This window comes from Mytilus californianus, unplaced genomic scaffold, assembly GCF_021869535.1.
Source record: "Mytilus californianus isolate M0D057914Y unplaced genomic scaffold, xbMytCali1.0.p SCAF_9, whole genome shotgun sequence".
In the NCBI taxonomy this organism is placed as follows: Eukaryota; Metazoa; Mollusca; class Bivalvia; order Mytilida; family Mytilidae; genus Mytilus; species Mytilus californianus.
Window position 1 is genome coordinate 89,231,933 of NW_026262745.1, and position 13,477 is coordinate 89,245,409.

At 34.2% G+C, this 13,477-nt stretch overlaps 1 protein-coding gene across 1 annotated transcript in view; it reads right to left on the minus strand.

The window, feature by feature from the left end:
• The window catches only part of LOC127716018 (uncharacterized), a 364,497-nt gene that overhangs the window by 140,787 nt on the left and 210,233 nt on the right, over positions 1–13,477 (minus strand). The window lies entirely within an intron of this gene.

Genomic DNA, 13,477 nt, shown 5'->3' on the forward strand with positions numbered 1-13,477 from the left:
CATAAAACAATTAAGATTTTGTATATGAACGAAAACAAATATTTCAAGAGGTTTCCTTATACTGATAGTAAACTATAATATTAATATAAATTCAGATAAATGCCATCATAAAAGCATATCTAAAGCATAAAATAAAAACAATGATGAAAACCTTTATATTATATTGCTGTTTTGGTGGCCCTTTCAAAGGCTTTTGACTGCCTACAACATGACAAATTGATGGCATGCGGCGTTTCTCTTCTAAAATCATATTTATCAGATAGGGAGCAACAGATAGGCTGATATCCAGAAGGGGGTTCTCTAAGGATCTATCCTTGGGCTCCTCCTTTTAACGATTTTTATAAATGATATATTTGTACTTATCAAAAAGGGGTCACTGTACAATTATGCAGATGATAATACTCTTTTTTTCAGTAGTACTGGTTATAATACTTTCATTTCAACATTGGAATCTGAGTCAACTCAACTAATAAAATGATTCAGGGTGGATAAGATGCAAGCAAACCCTGATAAATTTCAAGTTTTGGTTGGTGGTAAACATACATTTAATACAAATCTTTGTATTCATGTTCAAAACACTGAAACTTCATGTGAAACTACTGTTAAATTACTTGGTATAAATATATACTATGAACTAAATTTGGATGTGCATACAAGTAAGATCTGCAGGAAGGCATCCCAGCAACTGAATATCCTCAAACGTTTAGGCACGTTTTGGAACAAACTAAGTAAATTAACCTTTTGTCATTCATTTGTTTTGAGTAATTTCAGCTTTTGCCCATTGGCACAATTCTACACAGAGAAAAACATTGAAAAAAAATGAAAAAGTGCAAGAAAAATTTGCTTTGCCATGCTTGTGTTGTTCTTACTTTTATGTGTGTTTCTCTATTTTTTGTTTGCTTGCATGATGATGCTTTTTATATTGTTGTATATTTTTGTATGTATTCGGTTAAAAGCGCTGTAGAATTTATATTTTGTCGTTTGGATTTATACCGAATCTAAATAAAGTTTTGTATGCAGTATAATTCTCGAAATGTGTTTGAAGGACCAGCAGATCAGCTGTATTTGTCATTGCAAAAAATAATTTTTTTGATAAGTAATCAAAAAAATTATTTATACGAAGATCCAATTGAAAAAGGTATATTGATGACATTGAGTGAAATAGAAGAAATATATCAAATTTTATTTCTAAATAAATGTTAAATATCCATGCTAAACCAAAGCAAATGCATAATTCAGGTATCGCATGAACTTTTATTTTTTTAATCTAAAAAAAAATAGTACGTATTAAATTTATATGTTTAATTGGTAGGTTAGATAATCAGACATGATTCTAAAATCCGACCTATCAAGGACCATTCCACTAAAGTTTTGTTTAATTCGGCCAAGTTGTTTCGCGGAGAAGATTTTTTAAACGAGTGTTTGACATATTTTCTATTTTCAGTAATGGTGTCATTGCTGGAATGCAAAATTATCAAACGACAACAAGCCTTATCAGTTTTTGCTATTTTAAGTCTGATGATATGTCACAAACCTATGATTGTATCAATTTCATTTTACATAACAGTGTCCATCTTGGTTAAAAGGTGGACATAATTTTGAAAGGGGAACATTCAAGGATTATTCCACCAACGTTCGTTTTCAATTAGGACAGTAGTAAAAGAGGAAAGAATTTAACATTGAGTGAAGCAAATTCCTCTGTGAATAATATTTTAATTAAAAGTGCTATTAAACAAACTAAGACTTCATCTGTACATATATATATATATATACACTATATATTATTATATTTGGTCGTTGCTGCTAGACACACAGATACTAGATGCTCCAAGATGTTTGCAATCGCGCAGCTTGTTCACAGCAGATCTATAATTTAAAGAAATTGGAATATGAAGTATTGGAAGTGTCAATGAAAGTATCATAAGACATTTCATATAGGACATTATATAATGATGGTTTGATGACTGTGCTGAGACATGAATTAAGAAGTAAAGCAAAGATGTCTTTGATTGTCCTAAGACCATTTAACGAGGGTCTGGATAAGGATCCTTCACTTCTCTATTCTTTATATGTTCTGTCCATTATTCTCTATTCTTTATATTTGAGTCCAATTATTCTCTATTATTTATCTTGTTTGCCCTTTCTGTGTGACCGTACATGGCCTTTTGATATACAACATTTCTGTTCCAATCCAATATCGTATGATATAATTTTGCGGTCAGTCAAATTTCCACTTGACGTTCCTGTCGACTCATACTTTGAAGAGGTGGCGTGAATCAGATGTGGATACTAAAATATTCCAAAGATCTTTTAGAGTACATACAATCTAAGACTCTCTCATCTTGCAATAGTATTAAAACATTTGACTTTTCTACACTTTACACAAGTATTCCCCATTCCAAACTAAAAGACAAATTGAAAGAGTTGATATTGCTTTGTTTCATATAAAAGAATGGCGAATGTAGATACAAGTATCTTATCTTGGGGAGGGATAAATCGTACTTTGTAAAGAATCACTCTAATTCAAACAAAACATTATCTGAAACTGACGTTATCAAGATGCTTGATTTCTCGATTGGCACCATATTTGTTACGTTTGGAGGACGTGTTTTTCAACAGACTGTCGGCATTCCAATGGAAACCAAGTGTGCCCCTCTTCTTGTCGACTTGTTTCTTTATTATTATGAGGCTGACTTCATACACGAACTTCTTAGGAAGAAATATAAGAAGTTAGCAATATCCTGTAACTTTACTTTCCGCTATATAGATGATGTTCTCCATGTTCTCATTATTCAAAATTTGGTGACTATGTTGAACGCATCTATCCCATCGAACTAGAGATAAAGGTTACACCAGATATAGCTAAGTCTTCTTCATATCTTGACTTACATCTAGAAATTGACAATGAGGTTCGGTTGAAAACAGAACTTTACGACAAAAGAGATGATTTCAGCTTCCCAATTGTGAACATTCCATTTCTATGTAGCAACATTCTAGCAGCGCCTGCATACGGAGTCTATATCTCCCAATTGATACGATATTCCCGGGCTTGTATTTCCTATCATGATTTCCTTGATAGAGGGTTGTTGCTCACAAGAAACCTATTAAACCAAGAGTTCCAAATGGTGAAGTTGAATTCATCCCTTCGTAAATTTTACGGACGCCATCACGAGTTGGTTGACCGTTATGGAATTACCGTTTCACAGATGATATCGGATATGTTCCTTATGTCGTAATTACAGTCCACTTCCTTGCAATAACATGAGCAACACGACGGGTGCCACATGTGGAGCAGGATCTGCTTACCCTTCCGGAGCATCTGAGATCACCCCCAGTTTTTGGTGGGGTTCGTGTTGCTTAGTCTTCAGTCTTCTATGTTGTGTCTTGTGTAGTATTATTTGTCTGTTTGTCTTTTTAATTTTTAGCCATGGCGTTGTGAGTTTATTTTCGATCTATGAGTTTGATTGTCCCTCTGGTATCTTTCGCCCCTCTTTTGAAGGACATACCTATCGTATTTACTGTTAATTGGTTCTCGTCCTGACATGGATGAAATATCTGTCACTGGATGTATATGAAACTGAAAGCCAACAACCAATCAATTTTGGCATCTTTTAAAGAACCAAGAAAGCTCTCTCTATTGCTGAAACGAAAATAACCTTCAAGAAAATTCAGTTTCTTACAACACTGTGACAATCATGCGTGCTTAAAATTATTGTGACCACAACTGGAACAGTAAATACCGTAGAAACAAATCAATCCTTAAATCAGACAATAAGCTTAATAAATAAAATTTCAAACACAATACATCTATTTAGATCTATTATTTTTATTTTCAGTTATGGGGTGGCCAATGATATGTGTAACACAACTCGACACTATATTGGAAGGAAATCAAGGAAACTTAGTAGGAGGAGAAATGGAAAACTTATGTTGTGTATGTCATTTTTAATATGGGTCTGATCCGAAAAGTATCGATTAGTGAGTACTAGAATACAAAATCAGTATCGCAGTCAACGCCTTGGTTCAGGTGTATGTTTTCAAGAAACCGCTTTCAAAACGTCTTAAAATTTCTCCGACTTGTTTGTGATAACAGACTCCATAATCGTTATAACCAAAACTATCGTCTTGCACAAAGATTTCAGCCACTAATAGATTTTGGGAACCGCAAATTTCTGTTTTATTACTGCCCAAAAAAGGAGCTTTTCAATCGACGAATCACCAGCAGTACGAAAGGGAGAACAGCTATGCTACAGTATATACCTAGTAAACGTTCTAGCTAACAAAACCTTTAAACAGACTTATTAAGAAGGGATACAGTTACGATACTGTTGTCAGGTCATTAAATTTTGCATATTTTGGCTTTAATATTGATTCACTTATGGGGTCTTTGCATCGGAATTAAACATATTTATTCTAAAATCAGTTGTTGGCATGACACGGGTCATGTTTTCTCATATATTTTATGATGGTATAATACTAAACCCCTAACAGGAGGGATTGTGCCTGATATTCATATGATGAAGACATAATCTTTCAATCAGTGTTATTGAGGTCTGGAGCTGGCATGTCAGTAACTGCTAGTAGTCTGTTGTTATTTATGTATTATTGTCATTTTGTTTATTTTCTTTTGGTTTCTATTCTGACATCGGACTCGGATTTCTCTTAAACTGAGTTTTACTGTGCGTACTGTCGTACGTTTGTTTTTTCTACATTGGCTAGAGGTATAGGGGAGGGTTGAGATCTCAAAAAACATGTTTAACCCCGCCGCATTTTTGCGCCTGTCGCAAGTCAGGAGCCTCTGGCATTTGTTAGACTTGTATCATTTTTAATTTTAGTTTCTTGTGTATAATTTGGAATTTAGTATGACGTCCATTATCACTGAACTAGTATACATATTTGAAGGACGTCTCCGGGTGCGGGAGTTTCTCGCTGCATTGAAGACCCATTGGTGGACTTCGGCTGTTGTCTGCTCTATGGTCGAGTTTTTGTCTCTTTGACACATTCCCCATTTCCATTCTCAATTTTAGATTCGGAATAAAATTTTGGATATTGGTCGAGGCCGTTACCGGCTACATACTTCAAATGAAAGTTTACGAAGGGAAAACATATGGTCCTGTTTCTAATGGTACACTTCAAGATAATTTTTTTCACCGCGATTTCTCTTGTAAAAACACTATTAAGACTATCTATACTACTTAAATGACGCGGTCCAATTTGTTAGCCATGCAACATGACGTAAAAACGACGAATCAAAGAAACAATTTTATATATAACTAATATAGGACAATGGTGTTGATTAAAAATTACACAATTCCAGGCCCTTTAGTTTTCCACGTAATTGATATTACCAATAATTTACAAGTTCTGAGTCGAATCCGATACCGATATATACCAATAGTAACTGTTACCTGTTACCTTATCTGTAGGGTAAACGGTAGTATTTATTCTTCCATAGGCGACAATACTAACATTTTCTAAAATTTCCACTTTTTTATAAAAACTTGGACAAAACAGTTATGTGTGGTATTAGTACTTTATTATTCTGTTAAAGAAATTGAAGTAAAATAGTATCATGGCCATCTTCCAACGGAGCTTGTTCATGATATCCATACCCACTGTCACTTTACATCAAATTTATGAAAATGTGGAAGTCTTTTCAAATAAATCTCAAGAAAATATTTTGATCGATTTTAAAATTTATATTGTAAATATACACACTACAGTTATTCATAAATAAATAAAAAAAAAATATTGTACCCATACATCCAATCACAGTGCTCCTAAGTTGACTTCCTTCACCTGCCTTTGGTACACAAAAGACTAGCCTAAAGCCGGGAAAATGTAATACTACTTTTTTTCCTGTATGTTCCGCCGCTGCCAGGCGCACCACAATATATGTATACAGTGTATTTTAGGATTTGCCATATACACAGTCATTATCAAATCTGAACTTCATCATTACATAGGGATTGACACTACTAAATTTAACCATTGTCAAAACAAATATATCTACAAGTAGTTTCCGGTTGTGATTAGAAAACCAGGACGGATTCAAACAGAAAGACTTTGAAGGCAGAGAAAACAGTGCACCTTATAATTATCATGACTTGTTAAAATGATAATACGAATACTAAAAACCCAGGTTGAAAATAAGGCGTAGGTGCTTTTATTCAGTGTTCCAGTTATTTATAAAATAATTGTTTAACACCGATTGTTTGTCACTTTGACTGACAATTAAGATGCGGAAAGTTAAATGACATGCCTAACAAATACTAGTTTCCTCATTTCAGCATGAAGATAAAATGAGGCGAACAATTGAGGAACATAACACAATGACTATTTTGCCAGTCATGTACAATATATACAGAGATGTTTAAAAAATCTATAGGAATTTTTTACGATGAATTGACTTTTGTTTGCGTAAAAATTCAGTGCAAATATTCCATGCATATTCAAAAAACAAAGCGGGTCTGCCAAAACGATGGGATATGAAGCCTAGACTATCACTGGAGAAAACAACATGGTGTGTTGGTTAGGAGCAGCAATTTTGCCTTTTTATAGGCAACGTTCGACCCCTTCAAACAGTTGTTATATTTGTTCTTTTACTTACACGAGATGTCGGATTTATGGTCCCTATTTATATTAGACGTGTCTGAAAACTTATACACGCTTCACGTTACTGAACGTACGCCTGTTTGGCTTGAATTTTACTGTTGGAAGGGAGAGCTGAAGTAATTTACTGGAAGGGAGAACTGAAAGGTAAGTCCTGGAATAAATTATTATTTATTATTTATAAAAGGCTTTGAACTAGATTTCAGAAACTGCAAGTAATCTTAGGTCAGTAATTTTTGTTTTGTCTTTATGTTAGTTGTTTTAACCTGCGTCGTCGAAGTCGGAAGCAGGTCTAGTAACCTCTCGACTCTGTCCATCCGGCAGTCTTTTAGTCAGTTCGTTCTCTCCGAAAAAAAACTTTCGTCAAATATTCTCGGCTTTTAAGAAAGGGAATAATTTAATATTTGGTCTGCAGCTTGATAATGGTGAGTTTTAGAGAGTATGCAATGTTTGCATTTGCCGTGTAGCCACTTTCTGTTTGCCTAGCTATAGTTTGAAATTTGGCAACACTTACAAGTAAAATTTTCCTCCAAGTTTTCTCGGATTCTATGAAAGGCAATGATTTAATATTTGGTCTGCATCTTGATTATTTGAGTTGTAAGCAACTTTTACATCTGTCGTGTAGCCACTCCCTTTATGCCAATAGTTTGAAATATTACTGCATTCGTTGTATTCAAGGAAATTGTCGTAAAGCTTTTTTTTGGCTCCAATTGAAGTGAATGATTTTAATATTTGGTCTGGGAATGATCTGTTATGCTCCAGTATACATGTTAACTCAATCAATTGCATGCAGCGACGCAGGTCCAGACCCGGTATTGGTTTTGGTTGTGCTTAGTGCTGATCTAATTAGTTAAGGCATTTCCTAATCATTTTTACCGTTTGTTGTAATGTTGCGCTTTTACATTACTGTCCCAGGTTAGGGGATGGATCGTAACATCTCTAACTCCGCCACATTATGTGCTTGTCTTAAGTCAGGAACTTGGAATTCAGTGATTGTTGTTGGTTTCTTTCTAACTATCATATTCGTTTTTACTTTACTATTTTACCATTGTTCAGGCCTTTGATTTTCTCGTTTGAATTGTTTTTCATTTTGTCATGTCGGAGCCTTTTATAGCTGAGGATACGGTTTGGTTTTTACTTGTCGAAGGTCACAGTTGCGTAAATCCACCTCATTTGAACATTTGTTCTCCTTTTCAGAACTAAAAACTTAACACACGGAGTTTCATTCATGAACAATTTCAGATATGATAAAATTTGTTCATTGGTTTGAGAGCTTACAATTTGTTTAAGAAAAAAGTAAAAATTGTGATTATAAGGGCATTAACTCAAATCAAAAAGTCAGTTGTTATATGTATTTCAATCATATAACTTTTATTGGTGATCATTTTTGCAGTGACGATTTTGCTCTACATTTGCATCTATTATATTTTCAAGTTAATAGAAAGAAAAGCTAAAATTAGTTAAAAAATCGTCTTTTAGGCAATAACTCCTATAAGTGGTTTCATTTATTATCGTACTTTTGTAACTCTTGCATTGCTGATCATGTTTGCTCTCTACAGTTTCTGTCAATCTATTAATGTTTTCTTGATAACAGACAAAGCATATTAATAGGTTAAAACGTCGTTTAAGGGCAGCAGGTCTTATGTCGGTATTCATGTTTGTGGATCTTGCATTGCTTATTATTTTGAATATTATTTAATATTAACAATTTCTGTCTATTCTGTAATAATTTTCAAGGTAAGAAGCAAAAATGTAAAATCTGGTCACAAATCGTCATTTTACATTTTTAATATATATGAGTTGATATTTTCAATCATATTGTTATCTGTTACACATCTTGTATTGCTGATCATGTCAGCTGTTTTCAGTTACTATCTATCTTATAGTTTTCAAGATAATAGACAAAATTACTAGATTATAAAAAAAATCGTCTTATAACATTGTGATGATTAAAATAGATTTTGACATTATGATTATTTTTGTCATTCAGAATTTTTTGTATTATCATTTTTAAGATATTGGACATTTACCTGAAAATCCTTCATTCCTATTTGTAGTCATGACAGCCATGTTGGTTGTTAGAGATGACTCGAATATAATTAAGACTATGTATAATTTATATGACCTTTGATAGTTTAAGACGAGTTATTGGCCCTGTAAAATAAAATGTTAATCTGCCACGTTTTGTTAACATGACCAAATTGCAGCATGGTCAGTTATACAAACAGATATTACATGGCGAATATCCTTTAAACATTGATTGTAAGTCAAATAAGTCTCTAACAAACTAAATATTACATTCTTATATGATGTTCTTCTTTCGCTTTGGAAACAAAGCCATGTTCTAATTCCAATAAAACATTGGCTTCACGTGATTGACGTCACGATTGAAATTGCGACGTCAGTTGTATTTTGTACAAGGCCGGAGATCAAAATGGACATTTATGTTGGTGTTGTTCGCTAGGAAATTGAATAAAATCCTTCTAAAAGTAAGTTTACATGTATCTTTTGATTTTTATTCGTGAGACAGAAAATTTTCTAATACGTTTCAACCTCATCAAACCAAAATGGCATCCTTTCGAACGTGTATTATACATGTAGGCCCGCTTCGAAGTACAAAAGTTCTAAATTTTCCTATATGAATCGAAATATTTCTATCATGCCATGCTCTATGCTCATTTTATCATGGGTAGGCATTATATTTGTCAACATTTTAAACCTCGCTAACGCTCGGTATAAAAATATTGACAAATATAATGCCTACCCATGTTAAAATGAGCATAGAGTATGGCATAAACAAATTATTTCTTAAAAAAATTTGTTAGAAATGGAAAACCATGACATCTGATGATGGCTGACAACGTTAATTAAATGGAAAATGTATGGGGAAAAATTGCAAATTCAAGTTGCTTGTTTAAAGCATGACAGAAATGGAAATTATAACAAAATCTTTGAAAGGAATCTGTACTCATATCATTTTGAAAATGTTCAATGCAAAAATACTTAATGTATACGGTATGTGTAATTTCTCATTCTTTTACGACCTTCAACAAAATAAAAAGTTTGGGCGGTACTGCTCGAATAAAGTAGGTTAATTTCCTGTACTAGTAGTTAAAAACGAGTTGTGAACGCGAAATTATGAATAAGGTTTCTTTATACATTTAGTATCAATTTATTTTATTAAAAGAAGGGTTAATGGTTTTAAGTCACAGATATAATGTAAGATCTCTAACGCAGTGACCACGTTTTAAGCAGCCATATAACGATATATAGCATATTTAGTTTGCCACTTCTTTTCAGACTTAACTGACACTAGTAAACTACTAGTTTCATATCAATAAAGCACTTCTTTCAGAATTATCTTTACTCGTGTTGCATTTTATCTATTTGAAATGAACTGATCTACCCCTTATTGCAAGATAACTCTTTAATGCTGACATTAAACAATGATTGATCAATCACATATTAATCATTTTTGTATCACTGGTCTCTATTTACATGTACCACGCAATACAAAACTATATTCTATTTTTCCTCATCAAACGTTTCGCGGCCCTAGAAACTTTGCTTAAGTACACTTGTGCAGAGATGATGATGGTGATGATGGTGGATGGGTGTGTAACGTCCAGCGGCAAATTAAATGCATATTCAGGACGAGAACATGGTAATGTAATATGAATATTAAGCATGTTTTGTACTAGTCCGACACGCTGAATCGAATTTCCACGTGCTAGTTCAAAAGGTAATAGTCCACAGGAAGACATGTCACCCTACCTGGACATCTTTATTCTGGCTCCGAGATGGTCAGCCTTTGCTCTTACTCCTCATATGCCGCGAACTAAGCGGAGAAGCAACATTATTAATTAAAGTCTTTGTTTTGATCCAGCCAGGTTTCAAACCCACGACCTCCGACACTTGAGGCTAACACACTACCACGAGACCGAGGCGGTTTTACTTTTGCAGAGAAGTTGGCAGATATTTTGTTAAATGTGATGATTTTCTTTTCTTTTCATGCTCATTTTGTTTTACATTGAACATGCACTGACATATTCTGTGTATTATCCCTTTACGACCATTTATGATTGATATTACTTGTTTTGGCCTGAATTTGAGTCTAATACTTGCAACTTGACAACTATCAGGAATTAATGATACGTTTATAATGTAATATGAACATGATACCATTCAGGTTTACCGAGAAAATAATTCTCCACCTCTCCACCTATCCTTCCTAACCCCCCCCCCCCCCCCCCCCCCCCCCCTTCCCCACAAGAAGTAGAAGAACTTGCCACAGAAGTCCATACTTGCCAATGTGATGATGGTGGATGGGTGTGTAACGTCCATCGACATATTCAGGACGAGAACATGTTAATGTAATATGAATATTAAGCATGCTTTGTACTAGACCGATACGCTGAATCGGATTTCCTCGTGCTAGTTCAAAACTTGAGGCTAACACACTACCACGAGACCGAGGCGGCTTTACTTTTGCAGAGAAGTTGGCAGATATTTTGTTAAATGTGATGATTTTCTTTTCTTTTCATGCTCATTTTGTTTTACATTGAACATGCACTGACATATTCTGTGTATTATCCCTTTACGACCATTTATGATTGATATTACTTGTTTTGGCCTGAATTTGAGTCTAATACTTGCAACTTGACAACTATCAGGAATTAATGATACGTTTATAATGTAATATGAACATGATACCATTCAGGTTTACCGAGAAAATAATTCTCCACCTCTCCACCTATCCTTCCTAACCCCCCCCCCCCCCCCCCCCCCCCCTTCCCCACAAGAAGTAGAAGAACTTGCCACAGAAGTCCATACTTGCCAATGTGATGATGGTGGATGGGTGTGTAACGTCCATCGACATATTCAGGACGAAAACATGTTAATGTAATATGAATATTAAGCATGCTTTGTACTAGACCGATACGCTGAATCGGATTTCCTCGTGCTAGTTCAAAACTTGAGGCTAACACACTACCACGAGACCGAGGCGGCTTTACTTTTGCAGAGAAGTTGGCAGATATTTTGTGAAATGTGATGATTTTCTTTTCTTTTCATGCTCATTTTGTTTTACATTGAACATGCACTGACATATTCTGTGTATTATCCCTTTACGACCATTTATGATTGATGTAACTTGTTTTGGCCTGAATTCTGTGCAGTGTGATACGAGATGTATATCTTTGTGCAAGAAAAAGATAACATGTCACAAACATTGGAATATAGCCTGTATCACTCTATATCAACATTTTAGGTGTATTAGGCCTTACATGAATGTCATGTAAGATACTGTTAGTTGTAAAGATTGTATTTGTAATATGTATATGCCCCACCCCTCTCGCCCCTTCCCCCTGAGGACCTAATTTGGATATATAGAATTACCATACATTATCTCGAAATATAAATGTTATGTGTACAAATGCTTAAACACGTTTCTAAATGTTCACGACCGATAAACAACATCGCCATATAAATTGGGATGTGCAATCATGTAAGTAAAACATTATACAGGTACACCCAAACTTTCAAACAAATTGTTCAATTTATGAAAAATTTAGTAAAGGTTCTAAGCAACTTGTGATTACGAAATTCTCGACTTAATAATCATCATTAACAAATAGATTATAATGTACGTTTATTGAAATCTAAAACGTCATTACAGACACGGTTATGGTAAACAAGTTTGGATAAATCAATACTGTAAGGTAGGACCAAGGGAAGATCACAGTCCAAAAAAGGAAAATTAACAATAGGGGAAAAAAGATCATCCATTTTGACTGACATTTTTGTGTAGATTTTCTCTTTTATATCTGACATATCTAAATTCATAAAAGCAAACTATCGCTGTTTAATTTGATTTATTTAAAATGATATATAAATAAAGAGATGTGGTATGATTGCCGATGATACAACTATCCACCATAGTTTAAATGAAGTGAATTGAAATGAATGAAAGCAATGATAGGCAAACTTACGGCCTTCAACAATAAGAAAAAAACCATACCGCACAGAAGGATATAAAATGCCCCGACTTGAAAAATATGAAAAGAATTGAATATGTTTACGTGGAGTTCCCCACAACCTAGTTTGTTTCTATTAATTCCGTATCAACTTCACAAATAATACACAATGGTCTTGAAGTATAGATTCTAGGTACTGACGTTGTTTATCATCTTTATAACGTGTTATCAATTTGACGTGGCTCGGTACTTATACATCCCGTCATTGTGTTATTGTGCTATGGTAAAAAAAATGTATTCTTGTCTTTCATTTTTGCTAATTTGCTTTGTCTATATGCCTTTTTGTGTTTCTTTGTTAATATGACAGTCGCATAATATATTTGTTTGTATTACATTGATTAAGATAATAACACAATGTTGATTGCCGTACCCCTATTTTTGACATTTTTACCTATTATGTCTGTTTGTTTTGTTCACACATCGTTGTCAATAGGGGCCTCGGTGGCCAAGTGGTCTAAGTAGTTACTACTGTTATCACTAATCAGTCAACACTGATGTTGTGAGTTCGAACCCCGCTCGTGCAGGTGCACTCGACTCCAATCTTAATTGACTAGGATTTTCAGTTTTCCTATTGAAGGTCGGTGGTTTTTTCCGGGTACTCCGGCTTCCTCCACCAATAAAAACTGGCCGCCACGAAATAGCCCAAAAGCGGTGCCTAAAAGTGACGTTAAACACCAAAAATCAAATCAAATCGTTGTCAATATAATGGATTTTTTTGCGACTGTCATATAAGTGAGAGGTTTAGCTAGCTATAAAACTAGGTTTAATCCACTCATTTTATATATGAGAAAATAACTGTACCAAAGTCAGGAATATGACAGTTGTTATCC